The sequence below is a fragment of the Rhamphochromis longiceps genome, linkage group LG5 (assembly GCF_057381845.1).
Source record: "Rhamphochromis longiceps isolate RC_006_pf linkage group LG5, R_longiceps_female_GT1.1, whole genome shotgun sequence".
Lineage (NCBI taxonomy): Eukaryota > Metazoa > Chordata > Actinopteri > Cichliformes > Cichlidae > Rhamphochromis > Rhamphochromis longiceps.
This window is the reverse complement of record NC_140561.1, coordinates 37,374,176-37,396,745: the sequence shown is the minus strand read 5'-3', so window position 1 is coordinate 37,396,745 and position 22,570 is coordinate 37,374,176. Positions and strand designations below refer to the sequence as shown.

Below are 22,570 nucleotides of genomic sequence, written 5' to 3'. Positions count from 1 at the left end.
CTTTGCAAGCATAGTAGGCGGGCCCGGGTACGTACGTGCTTTTAGAGCAGAGCTACAGATTAAAAACGCCCAAGGCGAAACGGTCAAAGTCTGGCTGTACTTCACAGCAAAAGATGCAAACTCAGCAGCCTGCAACAAGTGCTTTAAGCTGATACTGTGCAAAGGAGGTAACACCTCGAATCTGATGAAACACCTGGCGACGCATAAGGCTTTTTTTAAAGCCGAGAAATGCGCCGTATTTGATAGCTTGCTGCGAGACCTCACACCGGGCACATCTACTGTGGGTGTGGTGCCTGTTATCGGACCCGGAGTTAGCAACATCCCCCAAGAACCCGAAGAGGAGCGTCCTGGCCCCTAGCCCTGCCAGTGTAGCAGAAATGATGACGGATGATGATGGCAGCAGCAGCCGTTCTTCTCTGCGTGAGTAGCTTAACGTTGTTCGTGTGTAATTTACGTTGAGTAGGCTAACCAAGTTATTACATTAATGCATGTAAGGTGAACTAGCAAACACCGTCGTAGTTACATGCGGCTGTCTTCTTGTTTGATGGGAGATACTCCCTTCACCCTGGCCAAAAAGGCTAAAATGCCCAAAGAAAAAGTGGAAAACAGCTAAACACGAGAGGTTTTTGGACCAATTTTGTGTTCTCCATTCTTTAAGCACCAGTTTGAGCACCGGCACCGTTTCAAAAGTACCGGTTTGGTACTGGTATCGGATAAAACCTAAACGATACCCATCCCTACTAATGACTAGCATTTGTCTGCAACACAGCCTGGATTATGCTACTGCTAATGCACGCTAAATGCTTCGTATTAAAAAGTGTGTGACGGGTTAAACACCTTTTATGAAAGATTAAAGACTTTTTATGCTGCGCACGCCTCTACTTTCTCCACAAAGTAACCCACCCCTGCTTTTAGATGTTTATAATAAAACAAACATTAGCTTTGTTGGGTTGCTGTGAACTGATGCATCAGCTGCTGAGGTATCTGCACAGGAATCAGTTACTGCAGACTTGAACTCTACTTGCTGTTTTCACTGGACACCATGATCGACCAGGACAGACATTTTTACGATAATACAAACTTGCACTGAACACAGAGCCCAGCTGGAACCGACTGAGCATTTTATCTGTAATTAGAAGACTTCCTCTAATTGTAAGAAAATGCAAGACCTTCTCTTCCACCCACGTAGATACACCCAGTGTAGTCTGTAAGAAAGGGTTTATGAGGAGCAGCACAAATGAACACAAAGTTAATCCCCCATGCACTGAGGCAATGCAAGGTAGGCACGATTTTCTATTCACTGCTTCAAAATGACATTTCATCTATTAGAATTTCCAAGTCAGTCACTCATTTTGAATGTTTTTCTCTGAGCACCATCATCAGTGTCCTTAAGCACATTTGCTCACAAAAAAAAAAATAGAATAAATAAACAGGTCTGAAGTTGAAAACGAAGCCCAGTGGTCCCACACCTAAAGGCCGTTTCCCCCTCATATCACCCTTTTGTCCCACTCAGCCGCTCATTAAAATGTTTTTGACGAAGAAAGTTTTTAACACAATGAATAGAGATAAGCGTTCAGCTTAAATGGATGCTGGCTGACTACAAAAGCAGTGTCAGTATTCGAGTAGAATCAGTGCTGACTAAAAACAGCATAGAGGTCATTTTTTTCCCACTGAAAACACAAGTTTTTTTAATATGCCAAGTATGCACACCTCTCTATTTAACAGCTTATAAAAGACTTTAATAATATCTCAAATGAAGCCACTATCTTTTTAATGACTTCACATTCAGTCACTTATTCCATCGTGAATGCCTAATATCATCATAAAATGCCCTCATAATGCATTACAAATACACTTCTTGTAACTCCAATGAGAGTTTTCTTCAAGTAGTGAATAGATCACCTTAACAAGCACTTACTTCACCAGATGGCAATTAAACGGTATAAAGTTTCACAGCTGCCCTCTAAGCCTGAAAGCACCGTTGCCAAAATAAGAAGGCTCCGCCCACAACGGCCGTGACCCTGTCAATCAGCAACTCACTCGATGCATGTGTCCGCTTTCTCTCAATGTGGATGCTTCTGTACATGATGTGCTGCAATGCTCTGATCTGTCTCTGCCTGTCACGAGCAGATGTAAAGCCAGAAAGGTCAAAAGACACAAATCGCGCAACCAGACGGCAAAACATCAACAACAAAGCCTTTCATCAAAGGACGGAAACATTAACGCACAGCAGTTTCCATCGGAATTTTGGACTGTTTCCAAAAATAAAGCACAACGAATCGCAAAGGTGCTCCGTTTGCAATGATTCAAAATTAGGGCAGGCTGAAGATAACCCAAGTTACAAAGTTATCTTGTATCAAAAAGTGACTCAAATGATTATCAAACACGTTATCTTGTTTATTTGTCCAACCCTGGAGCATTCACATCACGTAACTGTCACCGTGAGAATACACACTTGGCCCACTTTGATACACTAATCATGTCAGTAACTTCACATGACATTTAGCAGCGAGAGGGCGTGTGCTGTGTCAGGACGTACTGCGTGGAGACACAGTAGTGGTAGTGTCACACATACAACACCCCATTGTGTTTGACAGAGCGCGTGTCTGTGTGTTTTCTATACGTGTGCACGCATTCATGCAAGTTGTACAAACCCCTCTATGTCATGATAAACTGTGTGTGCAGAAAGAGCCAGCGCCCTCCCCGATCACCACCACAGCTCCCTCAATCCCTCACACCCCGAGTTCCAGCCCAGTGCTAATGTCTCCGGGTCAGGCTAATTCATTTAATCACCTGCTAATGCCATCGACAGGCCAAGCAGATTAAAAAGACCACCGAAACCGTTCAGCAAGACGGCAGAGGGAGTTACAGCTGTCGCACAAGTGACACACACCATCATTCACTGCAGAGATACGAAGATTTAACTCCCCGCAGAAAGCCTGTCAGGACTGAGAGGCAGAGGAGACAATTTCACTATTAATTACAGTAAAAAATGGGAAATTTATTACAGGATTTCTCTGAGCTTCTGTGTGAAATGGAGGATTGAGCGCTGCACAGCGCCTCTTTCAATCTATGTCAACTTTTTATGCCACTTCTGGAAAAGTACAATGAGATTATTTTGTGCAGTAAGAGCTCAATCCAATTTCATGTCCACAATGAGAAATATAGCTTCTTGGTTAAAAAAAAGAAAAGAAATTAAATGACTCCTTGCTTATTTCATAGTTTAGCTGAACGGCAAAGACTTTTACAAAGCGAATGCCAGCTCTGGGTTCATTACTGAGCCCTACAAAAGTGTTGATGGCATCAGAGAGAGAAAAAATAAATCCATACCATTAGGACTGCACAGTAATTGTCAGCATACTGTGCCTTTCACTGGCACTGCTGAAGGTGATGGCCTCAAATAACATATTGCACTCAAGGAGAGCAAAGCGGACATTTTGCATAACAGAACACTTGGTATTAAGTATGCGGTATATATTAATGGATTAATCTGGAAGGAAGTGCTAATGAGGACTGATAAGGATATATATAGTCCTGGTAAGGAGAAAGCTCTCCTTCAGTTATAAGGCTTTATATATCAGAATGAAAGTAGCCTGGTCCCTAGTGGGCCTTAAAATCAGTTACGCACAAACATGACATACACCAACTATTTATTTATTTAACAACCATTAACCCAACATTTAGAATCAGCGAGTGAAAAACCAAAAACACCATTACTGCTTAGAGGGTAAGTTAAAGCCGAGTGCTGCTAATCACATGCATTTGATTTCCTGATCATGAGCAAGTGTTGAGCAATGATCTTATTGTTACTGTCCATCAGTCCGGTAAGGCTTATAACAATTAGAAATTCGGCATTCTTCAGTGAGGCCGATTATTCACAAATGGAAAACATTCAAAGCAGTCGCTAATTTTCCCAGGAGTGGAAATCCCAGCAAATTCCTCCCAAGGTCAGATCACGCACTGCTCAGAAAACCTCTACACTACTCAGTTAGCACATTAGATATTAAAATTCATAAGAGTACAATTAGAAAAAGACTGAACAATTTTGGCCTGTTGGGAATGATTGCCAGGGGAAATATTACCAAAAAGTGAATGGATGATCAACTTCAAAGGCCATGCTCTTCACCCTCAGATGTGCCCGACATTTGAATTTTGTTGCTCTGTGTTTCAGCGTAGTGTTACTCATCCACACTAGCCTAGGACACTTCAAGCTGCACACTGCAGAAACAGCAGGGATTGGCCTATGCAGGCATGTGGTCACCCGTACAAAACCAGAATGTGCCTCACATAAAATAAAACCTATGAGATTTTTTTTAAAAGCTGTAATAATAATAATAATACAAAAAAAAGCTGAATGATTTTGACAGCACTTGATTGGCTTTTGGTTTTGGAATGTTCGCTCAATCATGTTTGTTATTCAGATTAAAAGTCGATTTACTGTGCAGCCCTTGCACCAACCGTCAATCACAGTGATGATTTGGACCTGGGAACTGCAGAAATTGAGTTGACCATGAAAGCCTCTGTATACCAAAGTTTTCTAGACTCAAATGTGCCGCTGCGTCTCCGACAGCTAAAACTTGCCCCAAATTATGTCATGCAACAAGACAATGATCCAACACACAGCAGCAAATCTGTAACAAAAATAAAAAGAATCAAAGCTTTGCAATGGCCCAGTAAAAAACAAAAAACAAAAAAAAAAACAACACACCTCAATCTGACTGTAATGCTGTGGCGGGACCTTGAGAAAGCTGTGCACAAACAAATGCCCCCAAATCTCAATGAACTGAAGCAACGCTAACGAAAGCTAGGGCAAAATTCCTCCACAGTGATATGAGAGGCTGATAAAGTTATAAAGAAAACAACATGGAGCCTACTAAGGGTACACAGCAGAACAAGGGCTATCAATCTGCTCTCCATGACAAGATGGAGCATGTCAGCCCTATCATGGAGAGGGAAATTTGTGACACTATGAGGTCATGTCAGAGGTATCTACGGTATGGGGAAATGACAGAAAGGCGGTATAAACAGACCTAGATCACAACAGAAGTGCAGGCCCACTCTAAAACTGCATTAGCTGACTTGTTGTGTGATGAATTTCAAACTGCTGGCCTATTAACTTCTTGGTCTGAAGAACCATATTTTAAAAATCATACAAAGTAATTTCTGAGAATGGTAGCTTAGTGTATAAAGGCAGAAAACAGAAGATTATACTGGCTGGTACATCATCAGTTTTAGATAAATCCAAAAATAAACACAACTAACATCTTTTATTTAAATTGTGAGGCCACACAATTATAGCAAGTACACTCAGTTAAACTTAAACCGGGAAGTTGGTCCTCGCAGACTTTGGAATTCACGTGCTCTCCATCATTATGTTGTGTTTGAAAGGCTGGGAGGCTAGAAGATTCCATAAGCCTGTCACAGAGCAGTCCCTGGACTGTACAGTCTCTTTTTAATAGAATTACTTTCTACTTCTAACAGTATACTGTCACTTTTCCTAAGCAGGTAAAACTGCTAGCCTGTAACAGCAATACTTCAATAAGTAATTCATAGCTGACTGGGTCCTTCAATGTCTGATAAAGTCTGGAGAAAGTCGAGCTGTGATGTCTTGCAGCCATTAATTGCTGATTTGGACAGCGCTGGTTTGTTAGCGCTGTGCAGCTGAGACACCTGCGTGCAGCCAGGGAGGTTTATAGAGGTGCACGACACCTCGTGTTTCCGACCTCTTCAGCAGTGTTGTTTCTCTGATTGTTCTCTGCAAGTTAAGTACTGCAGTGTTATCATTAATGATGGAAAGGGATAGCCAAAAACTATTAAATGAAAAAGGTGGCATCATCTGATAATTATAAGACAGTGACACCAGCTTTTTAACTCATCTGACAGCATTTTAAAGAGATTTAAGCTTTACCCCAGAGGCCTCATTATCACACACTACCAATTATTCTGAGCCCTTACCTAGTGTTGAAGAAACACGGCGCAAACGTCTAATGACACAGCACACGGCAATTAAAACAGGAAGCCGTTAGTTTTGACTGTAACACCAAGATTCGACACCTGACCTTTCTGACAAAACACATTCATTAACCGAAACACGACCCCTGGATGTGTCAAACTAGTCTATGTGGTCAAACTGACAAAAGGCAGGTCTGCATTTTGACAGAGCCAGGAACACACGCACACAATCACACCTTCAGTGCAGTGTCAGGCACTGTATCGTACTGCAGTTGTTCAATTAACCGTGCAAGTACGAATATGATACGTCTATAATGTGCTGTCGTTCTACTTCCCCACAGATGTAGAAATAAAGACCAAGGCTTTTTGGAAATTTTGTTTTTATGGGCTCTGATGCAACGAACCGATCTGTCCGTGTTTTATGTTGTGTTATGTTCTGGGCGCCAGTCTCCACTCGCTCAGTAGCAACAGCAGCAGTTTCCTTTTTTCGCTGAAAACAGAGTAAAGAGGAAACCTTGTTACTCAGCAGCAGAAGAGAGAGCAGAGGAGCAGCAGCTGCTGCTGTACGTAAACAGATAAACAGAAAACCGAACAGGCACTGGTGAGATGCACACACGCGCTCAAACACACGCACGCACGCACGCACACGTGTGGTTGAAGACGCTGATGTTAATGGATATTTGAAGTCAAATACTGAAAACAGGTAGTCTCTCGGTTATAGTGGTGAGCTGCAACACCACAAAGAGACAACTAAAAGCTGAGACAGCTTTGATAAAGTTTTATCTGAGAAATGCATGAATACAAAAACACACAAAAGACATTTTGTATAAGTAGACCTGGGTAATTTCATATTTTTCAACATAAATGTGAATAATTTACTAAAATGTCTCTTGTTTGATGCCCTAATTGGATGAATATTAAAGTCTTTCAGTACAAAACATCAAAAACCCTTAACCCTTTAAGACCTACCATAGAACCAAGTCCGCCAGAGCTTATATTATATTTTTACATGCTGTGGAGCCATTTTTGGGAGCATTTCAAGTTGCTATACATCAATACAACCATTATAGCCCAAACTTTAATAATATGTCTGCATTAGGTGCATAGTAATTACATAAATTGCAAAAAAGTGCAATAAACTACAAAAAAATTGAAAATCGTTTTTGTTTTTTTAACATATATTTCTAGTTAGAGAAATTTAAGAGGCTCATCCCTCAAAACTGTAAATACAAAAAAGTTGCACAAACTAGTTTCCCACCACAGGAAATTTATTTTGAGTGTCTTCATAGTTTTATTTTTGAAATACACCAATTTTTATACACTGCAGGAAAAACGAAAATAAATATTATAGTGCAAATTTGCAAAATAACAGCATATGCATCAAAATAAACTATTTCCAGCAGTGCAATATGAGTCCTAAGCATCCCAGAAACGACACAGAAAGTCATAAACTCAAACATAACTTTTTAAAACACAAGTATAGGCTCATAAGGCCCCGATCGTAAAAAAACTACATTTCCGCAAAATGACGTCACTTCCGGTTTCGGGCAGGTCATGCGGTCATGTGATAGTTCGCGCTGATGGACGTAGGAAGTGTTACAAACAGCTGATCGGATCGGCGAAGCGTGTTTCTGGAATATCATGTTTTTGTTGCTGCAAGTGATTTTTATGCAGTTTTTGCAAAGCTATATGTGGAAGGAAACTGTGACCTAGGACAAGCTGATGGCATAAGATGTAAGTACAACTCCTCCGGTTTCATATGCAAAAAAAATTATTGCGCTAGCTTACGTGGTTGCAGAGCTACCGGGATTTAAAAATAGTTACGCAAAATGGAGCGTGCCCGCTCCGATCGGCTGTAAAGGGTTAATTTTAATAGTGTTGTTTACTTTTTTTTAAAACTGCCGTCAGCAGTTTGATGAGATGCCATTTATATTACATTAAACTAGCAGCTGGTTGCTTAGCCTATCACAGACTCCAAAACAGGTAGTCTAGGTTTGTCTAAAACAGGGGTGGGGGAACTCCAGACCTCAAGGGCCAGCGTCCTGCAGGTTTTAGATGTGTCCTTGATCCAACACAGCTGATTTATAAGGCTAAATTACATCCTCAACATGTCTCGAAGTTCTCCAGAGGCCTGATAATGAATTCATCTTTTGATTCAGGTGTGTTGCCACAGGGTGAGATCTAAAACCTGCAGGACACCGGCCATCGAGGCCTGGAGGGAACAACTTCAACAGAGTACTCTTCAAAATATTCAAGAAAAAACATTCCTGTTGAAGGTGGAAAGTAGAAACTTGTTTCAATGGATGTGGCACAAACACACAATCAACCACCAGGATATGATGGCACGCGAGGAGGAGATAACCAGCAGCCGGTGATGAGGGGCCCAACAGTAAACAAATGAGTCAACGGAGCATCGCTGGAGCTCTCACGTCCTGCACTCCATATGATAGAAAGAGCGGTGCCGATGTAGTTAAATGGTACGACTACCTGATTGTGTTAAAAGAAGTAGCGAATAATACTATTTTTAGCTTCTTTTTTTTTTTTTTAAATACCTAAGGCTGGAGAGGATTTGACATCAAAAGCAATAGACAGCAAATCAACAACATGCCTTACCACCTAAATGCCTGTGTAGTTTCAGATCTGCACCACTAGGTGACTGGATCCTAGTGGCGACTTTAGAGACCTACCAGATATATTTTCATTTATGTGACAATATTGTGCATCCTCCTGATAAGTTACAAGTTATTTTAGTGACTGTTAAACTGAAATGTTAAGCAGTTCTATTATACTTTTACTTAAAACTTCCAAGGCTATTTTTGCACTTACATATGACTTATACTGTTTAACTACTATTCACTTTAATGCAGCTGCTGGTGGCGCCTCGTGGCAATAGATTAACACTTTGAATTAAGCATTCTGTCATCAGTGACAGTAGCTCATTGGGAAAGACAGATAGAAAATGCCCTTCACTTCCATCACACAATTCATCCTAAAAATCATTACAGTAAATTTCCTTGAAATATCCCATCATAGAATTTTGAGGGTATTTTTCGCTCCATCTCTCCTACAAGCACCTCTAAAGCACATTAATTCACACACCATGCTTGGCTACAAGAACATTTTTTTATTTACATATCATCTAAAACTGGTGATGTAAACTACGAACTATCAAAGTAAGCAAACAAGTCTGCTAATCCCATCAGACATGCTTGCAAACATTCTAATGGTCGGTCTTTTAGATAATTTAACTAAAGTCAATTGTATTCATGTAGTGTCAAATCACAACAGCCATCGCTTCAACCCTACAGTAATATTACAATCAGACGAACCCCTATGAGCAAGCATTTGACGAGAGTGGGAAGAAAAAACTCCCTTTTAACAGGAAGAAACATCTGCCAAAACCAGGCTCTTGGAGAGAGGACTAGAGACACACTTAAAAAGCTTAAAAACTAACATTCAATACAAAATCTAAATATGGAAAACAAATTGTAGAGAGGTGAAGAAGACAAAGCTCAAATGTTTATTTATTTTAGTTTCTGTGGGACTGCTCTGACTGGTTTCCCATGTGATACCTCTCCATCCTTTTTCTTTTTCTCTTCCTTCATCCCTCTCTCCCTCAGCGCCCTCTAAAAGGACGATTTTATTCTGTCTGGATTACTTGTCCTAGTTGGCGCTGGGCGTGCTGCTGGGGAGAGAATTTATTTCCTCTGGTGAAGCCTTGATTTAAAGCACTCAGGTCAACTTGATTCTGGGTCATTGTCTCCCTTGCCGTAATGAACCAGGGCAGAGGTAGAAAGCCCGCTGCATATCGACAAAAGCAAGGAGTTGATGTGCCACAGGATACCTCAACTGACCGTCTGCACCCAGAAGTAGATTAAAACCTCTCTCGTGCCTGTGGTTTTAATGCTCAAAAGCAATTCGATTACCCACTTCAAAAAAAAATGTGACGCAATAAGCTCAAGTCAACTCATAAGCACACCAGTTACATTAGCTTACGTCAACATAAGCTGTTTACTTTATGTTTGTAAGTACCGAGCCAGCAATCTTGCAGTAAATCTGTGTTTCTCTGGCAGAGCTGATCCTGCAGGGACCTACTGACCAACATATTTATGGCTGCATCAAAACACTGCTGGCCCTACAGTCGTGCAGGGTATAAGTCCTGTTAATTTAATTCATGGTCCTGCCTGAAAAAACTAGCTCAACACTGCATCAACAGTCCCACGGTTATAGCATCTTCAATTCTGCATTTCAGCAGCTGGGACGTGCCTCACATCACTTCGCATCATTTTCAAGGAGAACAATAAATAATTTTGCTTTTGCATTTTAAAATGTAATGTACGGACAGTGTACAGTCTCAGTGCAACAGAGTTCCAACCCCTTGTAGCATGTAGATTTGATAGATTTTTAGAACATTATACATATTTAAAAACTAAATAATTGTTTCCTTAAAATTCTTTTACATTGGTTGCTTCTTTGTAGTCTAATGGTTTTTTTCTTGGTTTGAGTGAAGGGAGAAGACGCTCTTTATTCATCCCAACATTTAAAGAAGTTTAAAAAGGACAAGACACGTTACACTCCATACTGCCTGTGAAGGTTTGACAGCCTTCTCTAAGGAAGCACGCAGATGTCACCAGTCATTGTTCAGACAGGCATCCAAATAGTGCACCTAAACTTCAAAAAGAAACAACTGAAATGTACAACAAAATCTGCATGGGCATGAAGTCTCTCGAAACTTCAGCCAGGCTGAGTTGTACCATTCGTTTTCTTTCCTTTTTGTGATGTGAATAAAAAGTGGAAGGAAAGAAGAGCTAGAAAAACACTTTGTTTGCTCTTCACGGGTTTCTTGTGGTTGGTATCGAGAATGAGTTTTCTCACTTCTAACTCATTTGTTTTCCTCTCTAAATTGTGTATTTACCCAAAATAGAAGATGGGCAATGATATAAATAAACAGGTAAACTAAAAGCAGGTGTACTACGAACACATGGAAAGAATAACCAACGCAAAGTTATGTTGAAGTTGTGCAAAAATGCTGACGTGTTTAACCAATGAGCCAAATTGCACAATGTGCGATGTGTTGTTTGTTTTTTAGTCATAAATCCAGCCCTTCTTGTTTACTTCACAATATAAAGCAAGCTTGATACATGTTGGGGAAAGATGGAGTCAAACCTTTTGTTCATTTGAAGTATTCATACATACAAAAAAAAAAAAAAAAAAAAAAAAGGAGTTTAGTTTTGGTTTATGCACAATCTTCTGCCGTGCACAGCAGCTATACTGGTTTACATTTGAGGTTGGACTGCCACTCAGAGACATGCTTCCAGGATCTGTCCGTCTTCCCGACTTCTGATCACTTCACTGGGAAACACATACAATCTGACTAAAGTGGATCTGACTATTCTAGGTGTCCAGTGTGTCAGCATAGCACATATTTAGCAAGAAGACCATTTTTAAAACTTTTTGAAGGAGGGACGCCACAAAATTCCTCCATGCAGGAGAAATCCCACATTTCCAAAAGCCATCTTTGCCCACTTTAATCTGGTAGTATGTGCTTTAGTTTGTTATCTGCTTTACTTAGAGGCAGGGGTTCATCAGAACACAAGGTTGAAGGTTGGGGGTATATTAAGATTAGCAGCAATCTTCCTCCATGGCTTTAATGAGGACAAAAGCAGTGACGGTTCCAGTCATAGGATAGAGAAGGGCAGATTTTATGTACACAGACAAACTTCTGTTCACCTTGGACTGATATCATTTTCACTTCTCTTCTTAAAGCATTTGGTCTATGAAATTAGTACTAAAAAAAAGCTAATTTGTTTGACTTACCATAAAGCACAGAACTATTTAAAACACAGGGAAAAAAACTCCACATTCAAGAGGCTGCATACAAAAACAGTTTGATATATTTTTGGCTTGAAAATACCATTAATCAATTATCAAAAATCATCCTGAGTCTTCTGCTAATCAACACAAATTGAAGACACTAATCAATAAATGGAGCGAGCCTTTCATGTCTAAATGCATTTCCTTCCTCATAAAATATTTGTAAAGCCAGTTTTGAAAATTGTCCTGTACTCATTACATCCAAAGTGCACAAGCTTGGGGTCTTTTACTGGGTCGGCCATTGAAGGTCCATTTGCATCAGCAGGCAATTAGCGCAATAGCATGAATTTCCATTGCCTCATTCACAAGAGACAAACAGAGAACATAAATGTCAGGAGGGCTACGAGTGGTCCAAAACTTCACAGGATGCGATTTCACTTTGTCATTATTGTCAGACGAGACATATGGCAAAAATATCTTAATATATTTAACACAGCTGTCATTTCTATATACACTGGGGGACCTACAGCAGGTGTGAACTATCGGTTTTTGCAGCTAACAGATTTTTTGCAAGTTCCCTGCGTATAAGAGGCTTAAGTCCTCTGATCTAGTGTGAGTCATCTGTATTCCTGTCTTATAGTCCATTAAGCAAACTTTGAAGGAGTATAACTCACCTCCTCTCACCGGCGGGCACTTTGCAGTAAAGATTCATGTCCCTGCCACGTCCAAAAAAACACTTTAATTATTCTCCTTACTCTGCTTTGTTGTTATGTGCATCTGTAGGCTGCATTTGCTTGTCATCTTCGTTAATGCGTGACGGCCCTTTTCATTCTTTGAGACGCTCCTTTAGTACAAATGTACAGCTTTTATTTCACCTGCCCACACGAGCCCATTGCTTTCTGTTACATCAGTATAAAAGCATGCAGGTTTAGAGCTTTAAAAAAAAAAAAAAAAAAGAGCGCAAGAGACCCACAGCATACACCTTTTTAACTTTCCTTTAGAAAACATCACACTGCTCCTCTTTCCCTCAAGTTCTGAGTTGGGCGTGTATCTGAAACGGGTGCTTTCTGTAGGACCACATTTTTCTAGTGTGGGGGCGTCTCACAAAAGGCCTGACGCCAAAGCAAAGGAAAGCTTGACCTGCACACGACAGCAGCTCATGTTTAGCGCCCGCTGTCCGCTCCGGATCCTGGGTGGAGTTACTCGTCAATCCGCTGCACACTAACACGAGCAATTTGTGTTTATTTTAGAAGCATCTTTTTGTTTATTTATATAAGGGTTTGACCACGACACGCCCTGGCCTTGAGGGTCTATAACCCACCCTGCTGCAGTCAGTGTGCTCTATCTCCAGGCAGATTCAGGAAATATCTTCTGCTCTTTAGGTTTTTGTCCCTGCTAGATTTTCCCTCCTATTCTTTCTTTCCTCTCTGCCTTACATTCGATTCATTTCACTGCTTAATAACGGTTTGAGTCCCCGGCTAAAACCCAGCCAGAGTAAACAAGGGTTAGAGTCAGCCAGCCTGCAGTAAGTGTCACTTCTAATCCACTACTAAACCAAGATGAGTACGCAGTGAGCCTGCACCGTGCCAGTAACCGCGGGCAGAGCGAGAGTCAGAGATTACGTGCCGATTTCTCATTTTACTTTTCTACAAAGCAAATATTCGTCTGTATTTGTTAGATTCAGAAAAGCAGAAAAAGAGAAGAGCGCCACAATCTGTTCTTCCTGCTGGGCAATTTGATGCTCCTCCGTGAGTGAAAGGTGAATGAGCATATGCGTCATTTGGGGGTTTCTTAAAGGATAATTCCACTTTATTTCCACCCGGTGTACTTCCTGTTCATGTGGATGTTTCAGCCTAATGGTTCACGCCAACTTTGCCCCCCTACTCTGGAGATTTGCAGAAATGTGAAGGCTAATAGCACATCTGACCAGCAAAATGTAACATTGATAACAATATTATTATTTATGGCAATAACAATATGGCTTTTGATAAATAGAAAAATACCAACATATGAATATTAAATGTGTTTCTTAGAGATAGGGGCTAAGGTTGTATTTGGTGAGAGAACCTCTGCAGTGTCTGCTCTGTAGTAATCGTGGTAAAGAGAAACTTGAGCACACAAGGGAGGCTTCCAATGTACTGGGCAGTTCACTCCCACAGTGATCATCTCGATGAGCTGTTAATCATGGCCAGATGAATACGCAAATACAAGCAGAAGAAGTACACTTCCCTCGACCGGTGTCTGGGCTCATCGTTAGAGACAGGGTGAGGAGTTTGGTCATTCAGGAGAGCAGAGCTAGTCCTAAATGCTGAAAGGAGCCACTGAGTGGGTTCAGGCATTTCAAGAACATGTCCCCTGGATGCCTCCTAGGTGAAGTGTTTCCCACAATTACTACCAAGAGGAGACCCCAAGGTAGATCCAGGACACGCTAGAGAGATTAAATCTCTCTGTCGGCTGGCTTGGAAACACCTTGGTATTCCCCAAAAGACCCAGAGGATGTGGCTGGAGGAGAGGAAGGCCTGAGCATCTCTGCTTAGATCACTGCCCCAAATACCAACCAACCAACCAATACTGAGGGTTGGTATATACTTCAGTTGCTTATATTCATAGCACATGACGAAAGGAAAGATAGAAATTGTTATTACATTATGATAAATAAGAAAGGTAAAAACCTTTATGAAAGAGTAAATGATACCACAGACTGGAACAAAAGCAAATAAGTAGGAAGGCAGATCATCAGAAGCAATTCAGCTGAACAACCAGACACGGAGTTTTTGGTTTTTTTTTAGAAAAAACAATTATAACACTAGCAGTCTAAATTTGTCACGTTAATGTTAGAAAATGTTGTGTTTTCTTAATCACGCTCACTTGTCTGTATGGAATTATTGCAATTGGTTTTTACTTGTGTTGTATTTGTTTTAATCTCAATGAAACTTGCCCCACATAATTATGGAATAAGCATGCCACTCTTTGCATTAAAGTAGATGAGAATGAACGAAGAATTGTAATAAAATCACCGTTTGCAACATCAAAAAAATCATTTTAAAAGAAACACAAATCAAAGACACTTTGAGACAACTTCAAGATAAGGCAGGAAAACATAAAAACATCCTTAGAGGAGGTACCGTATTTCCCGGACTACAAAGCGCACCTGAATATTAGCCGCACAAGCTAAAATCAGGGGAAAATCCTGTTTTGTACATACATTAGCCGCACCTGACCAAAAGCCGCAGGTGTTTCAATGTTGACTTATCATATGTAAGAGAATATGCACAAAGGGAATTGTCAGGAAAGAGATGGCTGTTTGGAGACACACCCCTTTTATTAATATTTTGAAAATCAAGTTATGGGTACATATTTGCACATGTGCTGTGCTTCATAAATGAGTAACAAATGTAGTACATAACAGTAACCTACAGCACACCAGAAAAATAGATTCAGACTACCTTTTAGGCTCAGGTGCAGTGACACATCTTTAACAAGAAGAAAAGTCAGTCATTCACCACCATCTTCCTGCGCACTAAAACCACCAAAGTCCTCTTCTCCAGTGTCGGATACGAACAGGCTCAGGATGGCTTCGTCATCCACTCTCAGCTTCTTTCCTTCGTTGTCACTTTCAAAACCAAAGATAATCCTCATTGTCATTGTCAGTGTCGGAGTCGAACACCCTCTGAAGGGCCGTGGCGGTGTCCTCCTCTCCATCATGCAGCAGTCCAGCCCTTCGAAATCCGTTGGTGATCGTGGATGTTTGCACACTTTTCCACGCTGTCAGAATCCACCGGTAGAGTTGAGCACAACTTGCTTTTCGCAAGTTTATCGCCGCTCGTCATCCACGCCTCCCGCTGAACGCGTAGCGCTACTTTGAAGTTTGTTTTTCGCGCTACTTGTACGGCACTATGTTGCCTGGCGGATGGACATGTGACCAACACACCACTCTTGAACCCCGATCCTTCCGCCAGGCAACGTAGTGCCGTACAACAGCGGAACAAACAAAACAAATCGTCTTACGATATCACAAAAATCATGGACAATCTATAGAAAAGCCGCACCTGACTAAAAGCCGCAGGGTTCAAAGCTTGTGCAAAAAGTAGCGGCTTATAGCCCGACAATTACGGTAATTAGATAGCTGGAGGACTACAGCCCTGCAGCGACTGTGAACCACAGCAGAAGAGAAATGACCACATCCCTGTAACTGTGGTACCGCTCTACTCCCTGTCCTTTCTGTAGATTAATGCTGGAAGTGTTGTGTATCAGCAAGGACATGTAGATCATCATCATGTCTAGACACTGATGCACTTTTAAAACATTTGGTCTCTTGTGAGGTTTACTAAAAGGAAGCTTTCAGATAAACTTGTGCTCACTCATCAATTTTTAAAGAGATACAGATGCAAACATTTTGAAGAGATCCTACATTTAAGGAATCAAAGCTACAGAGAATCAGTTAGCACTATTTTTAAGCTCACAGAACACCAACAGGCAAAATATATATGTGTGTGTGTGTGATTTGAGCAAAGTTGCTCATAAAAATAAAGGAAAAAGAAAAAGGGGACAAACTTGGAGATGCATCTACGGTCATGCAAGCTCAATGCAGAAGAAACCACGCAAGAGTTCAAACCACAACTCACTCACACACACACACAATTACTGTGCAACTGCAGCCTTGGCACGACCAGGCACGACCAAGCACCAGAGCATGCGGTCAATTTTAGACCAATGGGTGCAGGGCACAGACAGAGAAGCAAGACAGAGCAAAGCAGACATTAAAGGGACCATCTCCAACAATGCAGGGAGAATTCATAAAAACAAGCCATCAAAAAGCAGGGATGCACACACACACACACACACACACAGACCCAAGGATGGTTTCAACAACACTTTCAATGTTGGCTGAATTTTCCCTTTGAAGTGCAACAGCTGTGGTCGTCTAATCTAAGAGCCATTTTGCTCATCAGGAGAGCAGAATAAAAGCACGACACTCTGTGAACAGCGACTATTTTGCAGCCTTCACCTGAGAGCCCTTTTACTACTGCCTGGTATCTGTAGGTTATAGATACAATACCATCAATACAGCACAAAACAATCCAAGAATTTCATGTGTATACAAAGAGGCATATGTTGAACTCAAAGAAAACCAGAGAGGCTCAGTGTGCTTCACACAACAATGTGAGGAAAAAACCTTTACAATCCCCCCTCAGTCAAATGCCTTCCTGAGCACAGTGCAAGCCTCAAACTCTATGAGCTCACTTCCTGTTCACTAGCTTGCTTGACTGACTACTCTGGCAGGTCTGTCTCTGCAGAAAAAAAGCACATAGAGAAATAGGCTGAAAGGTGTATATTTATAGCAGGGGGTTATAAAAAAAAAAAAAAAAAGCCAAAACCCTAAATCCTTACAGACACTCTATAAGCATGAAAACCTATAAAGATGTGTTGTTTTTGCTTTAACGGCAACAGCAGAAAAGTCAAAATAGAACCTTTAGCTCTGCTATAAGAACATCAATGACGAGTGTTAAGGGCATCTACCTCTTCAAAGTCATGCAGGTCCCCCTCCATGATATTCAGAAAATACAGCAGGGGAGCGAGACCAACAAGTGTAGGAGATGAGGCCCTGTGGTTAGTGTGTGACAGAGGGAGGGTCAGGGGATACAATGTAGCCTGGGCAGAGACGTAGAGCTGCTAGTCAGAGCTAACCAGCCATGAGAAGCTGTCAGACTCGCTGTGAGGGGACTCTGGTTGAGCTTTGACAGTCACTAGAAACACAATTATGGCCTTTTCAAAAGCTCACTATGCGGGAGCAGCACTGTCCCGAAAGCCATTTTGCCGGCCTTTGGACTTTCAGTAGTGGATATTTGAAGCTTCGTGCAAGTGCCGGGGACTCAAAATCACCTTACACAACAAAACAAGTTAACGACCATGGCTGCAGACGTACAATGTTAACTGAGAGAGAAACTTAGACACCAAAGAATGTGTCATACTTTCTCTTCCATTCAGCTGTGCACTCTGTCAGAGGTAAAAGCTCGCTGTTCGCTCACTTGCTGGAAAGAGCAGAGTCAGAGGGAGAGCTGTACCTGCGCCGGGAGAGCAAGACCTCGTTGAGAAAAGAAAAAAAAAAAAGGTAATGTCAGTACAAAGGAGTACATGTTTCTTTGAAGCTTTTTCTGAGAGAGAGAGAGCGAGAGAAGAAGAAAAAAAAGTTGCTAAATGCAGCGAGAAGGTGGCGGTACAACTGCCATTTGAGTTCTCAGTAAAGATGGAAAAGTGGTGTATAAATACAAATCCATTTACACCGCTGTCCCCATGCTGGGACATTAAGCGGTGTGCAACTGTCTTATTGATCAGCAGCTTAGAGGCACATCGCAGCTCTCTGCACCTGAACTGTCGACTTTATCGTTTCCAAAATGAAATGAAAAAGCAGGTTCAATTCAGGTGGCATCTTTAAAAAAAAAAAATCACATTGGAGTTGCTGGTTTTTAAGTGGACAGTGACCATTTGCAGATTAAATGCTCTGCAGCTAAACCTCCACCCACCGAGCAGACTGATTAGGGCTGCGTGGTACTAAAGAAGCTAACGCACATCTCTGCAAAGCACTGATGTTTGTGGTTTTATCCTCTCAGTGAGGGGTCGCATGGGGGGCTGGGGGGGTTAAGATATCCTAGCATCAGTCAGCAGGGGATCCGCCATTACTCCCACTGATCACTTAAGTATTTACTCAGCTGAAGCCCACCACTTCACAGACGGTCCAGAGGAGAGTATAAATTAGATGAATACATGCAGAAACGCCACACAAGTGAAAATGTGTGATGATGAAAGACAGATGAAGGATTATTAAATCATACTGAACACAATTAGCAATCATGCAGTTTTTTTAAAGCCAACCTGTTTGAATGATTGCCTGTTTTCTTAGATTGGAAAATAAGAATCTGAATTCTGGCCTGTTGGTTGGACGAAACCAAACATTTTACTACATTATGTCAGAATTTGGAAAATTGTGACGGGCATTTTTTATTCTTGCATGATCAATCAAAATAGGTCATGTGTAAGCTCAAAGCAGATAATAAACCGAGGTCTCACTATGAACGCGGGACCTTCTGCTTCACATCTTACTCTGCTCTTCTGACCAGTGAGCATAGTGTTTGCATTGGTATATTTTGGCTTGTTGGATTTTCCCTGCCTTACAAGAAACCATAGCAAAGTTTACAAAATCACCTACAGATTTAGAGCAGAGCAAACAAATTAGAGGTCTGAAAGTGCACTTAAAGCAAATTTACCTGACCAGCATTCCTTCCCTGGTGATTTATACCCAACCGCAAAATAAAAGCATTCACACTCAAGCCCACTTTCAAGTCAACCTGAAGACAGCAACAAAAATCAACAAATCTACACCTTAGGAGACGGCTGTGGACTTTGAGGACCTCTAAGTAGGCTTGATAGCTGCCCTGCGATTTGCCTGTCTTAGTATTAAGACCACAGATTAGCAGTCAGTGCCTGCTCCTAGCTGTAATCAGAGCGCTGATCTACTATAATCGCTTATCCATAGTAAGAAAGCGCACTGGTTTGGGGTGCAGCTCAGATAAGACCTGTTTAGCAGCAAGCAGCTGAGAAACAGATTTCCAATTTATACAAAGAAACACAAGTTTTATTTCACGCTTCTGCTGACCCGCTTTGATGCCCCGTTTCACTGCAGGCCCTATTTAAGTATCAAGCGAGGCCAGTGTTTCAGCATCCCTCCAGGGCTGTTTCTGTTTCAATATTTTATGAGCAACAGTCAAATCACCGTGTTGGAATAATTAAACATCAGTTAGGGCACAAAGCTGCAGAGAATCTATGGAGGCAGCTCTTCAGTGAGGAGGGAGTAGTGAAGCATAGCAATGGGGCTCCTTAGAGATCAGAGACGACTCACTCAGACACTCACAGGAATATAATTTTGCCATTACTCTGTATAACTGCTGTTGGTAATGTGGACGAGTGCCATGTTAATGTGCCTGTGTGGGTTTGTGTGTGAGCTAAACAATAACGGCAGGCAGACGTCACAATATTACGCTTGAATGTGGCATCTGTTACCGCGCATAACTTCACAGAGAGAAATTCATTATCAGCACAGTTTCGATTTCGATCTAATCCAACATAGAGGCAGTTTGCAGTTACAGTACATTTACAAGGCTTCAACATTTTCTGGGGATTTCACTGTATTTTCCAGTTTATTTTATCCCTAATAGTTGTCAGTTGCTTGTTTTTCACAGCTAAAGTTTAACTTTTACACTAAAATCAGTTCACAGCCACATCTTACATGTTTCAAAGATATAGACTTTACATCTTAGCGCTTCGCTTAAAGTTCAATCAGTTTAACCTTTGACCTTGTTAATGTGTGATCTATTAATCAGCAGCTGATGGGATGACAGTCGCTGTTACCTGAAATAACAACAGCTGGGGGTTGAATTTATCTGTTCGATTGATTATCGGCATTATTACTCAAAACAGTGTGGCCAAATTTGCATTAAAGGCACAGCTTGCCCCCAATTTAGAAGTGATAAACTTTTGGAGTCGCCTCATATATTCACAAATACAAACTTTTTTCTTCATGAAAATTTTGCAAACTAATCTGATCCAGATATCCTTTCGAATCCAGCAACAAAACTTTGCAGAGGAATGCCGTCTAACTGCTCTTTATTTCTGATCCCTCCTGGGGCCTCCCTGCTACCTGTCACACAAGGGTTGCACCCTCAAGTTTATTATATTTCTATCTGCATCGCAGAGTGAGCTCAGCTGGTACAGTTGACCTCTGGTAGTCAGTGGTTATCTAGTTAAGCACCAACTTGCACAGTATATTTAGCAGCAGCACAATCCGGACTCCTGTTTGTGATGCACACCTGCAGGAGTCCAAGATTTGGGTGTTGATGTTTCGCGTGTACAGACACGCTTCGTCGCTCTTGTGTTGTCGCATGCATGTACAGCAGACATGCACGCAGTACAGCAGAGTGAACCGTCACTCCCCAACATAAGCCAACAGCCAGTGCAGATGCTGAGAGGAACAGCAGGCGGAAAGCGTTCAGGATGTCTCCACACATCAAAGATTTAAAGGTAACACAGCCAGGCAAGAAGCCCACCTGTCTTAGCAACGGGTACACCTGGCACAAAACGAGATGAATGCTGCTGATGATGTTTGGTGCACATCTCTGGAAGCAGCACATTAGGACACTACTGATGTCATCACAGCACTGGGAGGGTCAAACAGATGTTTAATGTGGCCTGATGTGCATTGTAGCCAGCACAGAACGGGTTGTGGTCATGAAATAAAAATAGCAGCCATTTTCAAACGTTTTAGTCACTTATGTTAGAAAAAAAAAAGCCAACATATTTGCCAGTTAAAGCTGCTTACATGAGAATTTCAAGCTCTTTTCTGTCTGAGGTCATTGTGAAGTGAATCTCTTTAGACTGTTGGACTGTTGGATGAATTTAGGGATTTGGGGGTGTGGGCGGGTGTATTATGACATGATAAAGGCAGTATTTAGGGGAGTATAAGCTAATGCTTAAACCCTGGTTGAATATATTTGACCAAATCCTTTAATGGATAAAGTGATTATCAAACAAATCAGCAATGAAAAGTACTGTTAGTGATTTTAATGGCTGATTTTGGCATTTGCTGGTTATTCTGCAGGATTTTGCACTGGTGATGGACAAAAAGGGGCAGTTTGCACATTTAATATAACATTTAGGGTCATTTTTAAGTACATCTTTATTATACTCATACATATAAGGGTTACATATTAGACTAATCATTTCAAATCACATAAAGGGGAGGAATAAGTGAGCATGCTACAGTAACAATAAAGCGGAAACTGTATGAGTGCACATACGAAAATGTCCTATATAAAAGTTAAGACGAAGACTCTGCTCGTCGGCACGTAAAGCCTGAACATCGGTCCTTTCAGCCTGGATTGTGGGAGTCTCAAACTCACAAAGTAAATGCAAAATAAACATCTGCAGCTTCGCCCGCTGCAAACAGTCCCGGTGTCCCAGCAGCAGGCAGCCAGCACTCCCGGACTAAAGGAGGGGGAAGACCCATGTGTGTCACCGCAGCGCTGTTATACCAACATCCATGAGGAGATGTTAAAGCCGCTCAACCCGTGTTGTTGTGTTTACTGGCGCCAGCAGCGGAAACGACGCTTTTCACCGGTTTAATTACAGCTCAGTAAGGCGTCTGGTGACCCGCTAAAGGCGGTAAAGTGCGCTAGCTCGGAGTGCTCCAACAGTAGCCGGACATGCCTCTCCTCCTGCCTGTCTACTGCCCCCTTTTCCTCCACGGGGGAAAAAAAATTCCCTTCTTCCATCTTCTGGTTTAGTCTCAAGCGGTCCACGGCAAACACACCCGAAATAGAAAGAGAGCTGGCAACATGTGTGGATGTTTGCACTCACCTCAGTCCGGGGTGTTCACACTGAGCAGAGGGTCCACTGTGGTATCCAGGAGGTTTAAAGTTGTCCCGTTAGTAAAGAGACAGCAGCTGGTGTGAGGAGCTCAGAGTGTGTGTGTCTCTGTTTGTGTGTGTGTGAGTCTGCAGAGTGCCTCTCTCTCTCTCTGTGCTTCAACACCAAGTCACTCCTTGAGGGCGGCGCTAAGAAGGAGGCGGAGACTGATGGAGCCACGGTGGATGGCAGTGGTGCACAGAGTGGTGGCCCGCGGAGGCACCCTTTCACATACATTACGGGTTTTCTCCATTGCTTTGGTGCAAATGTCACTGCAGGACCAGTTAAAGGGTTTTTCACATGTGTGCAACTATGCAAGGGCAGTCAATCAGGGGCGTTTTCAGGA

At 41.8% G+C, this 22,570-nt stretch overlaps 1 protein-coding gene across 2 annotated transcripts in view; it reads right to left on the bottom strand.

Moving 5' to 3' along the window:
• Positions 1 to 22,321, bottom strand: part of ppp1r16b (protein phosphatase 1, regulatory subunit 16B) — a 94,635-nt gene extending 72,314 nt beyond the window's left edge. For both annotated transcript variants that reach the window (XM_085407508.1, XM_085407510.1), the window contains exon 1: positions 22,177 to 22,321. The gene's annotated coding sequence lies outside the window, so the exon portion shown is untranslated. The remainder of the gene's footprint in view (positions 1 to 22,176) is intronic.
• Positions 22,322 to 22,570: the final 249 nt, after the last annotated feature.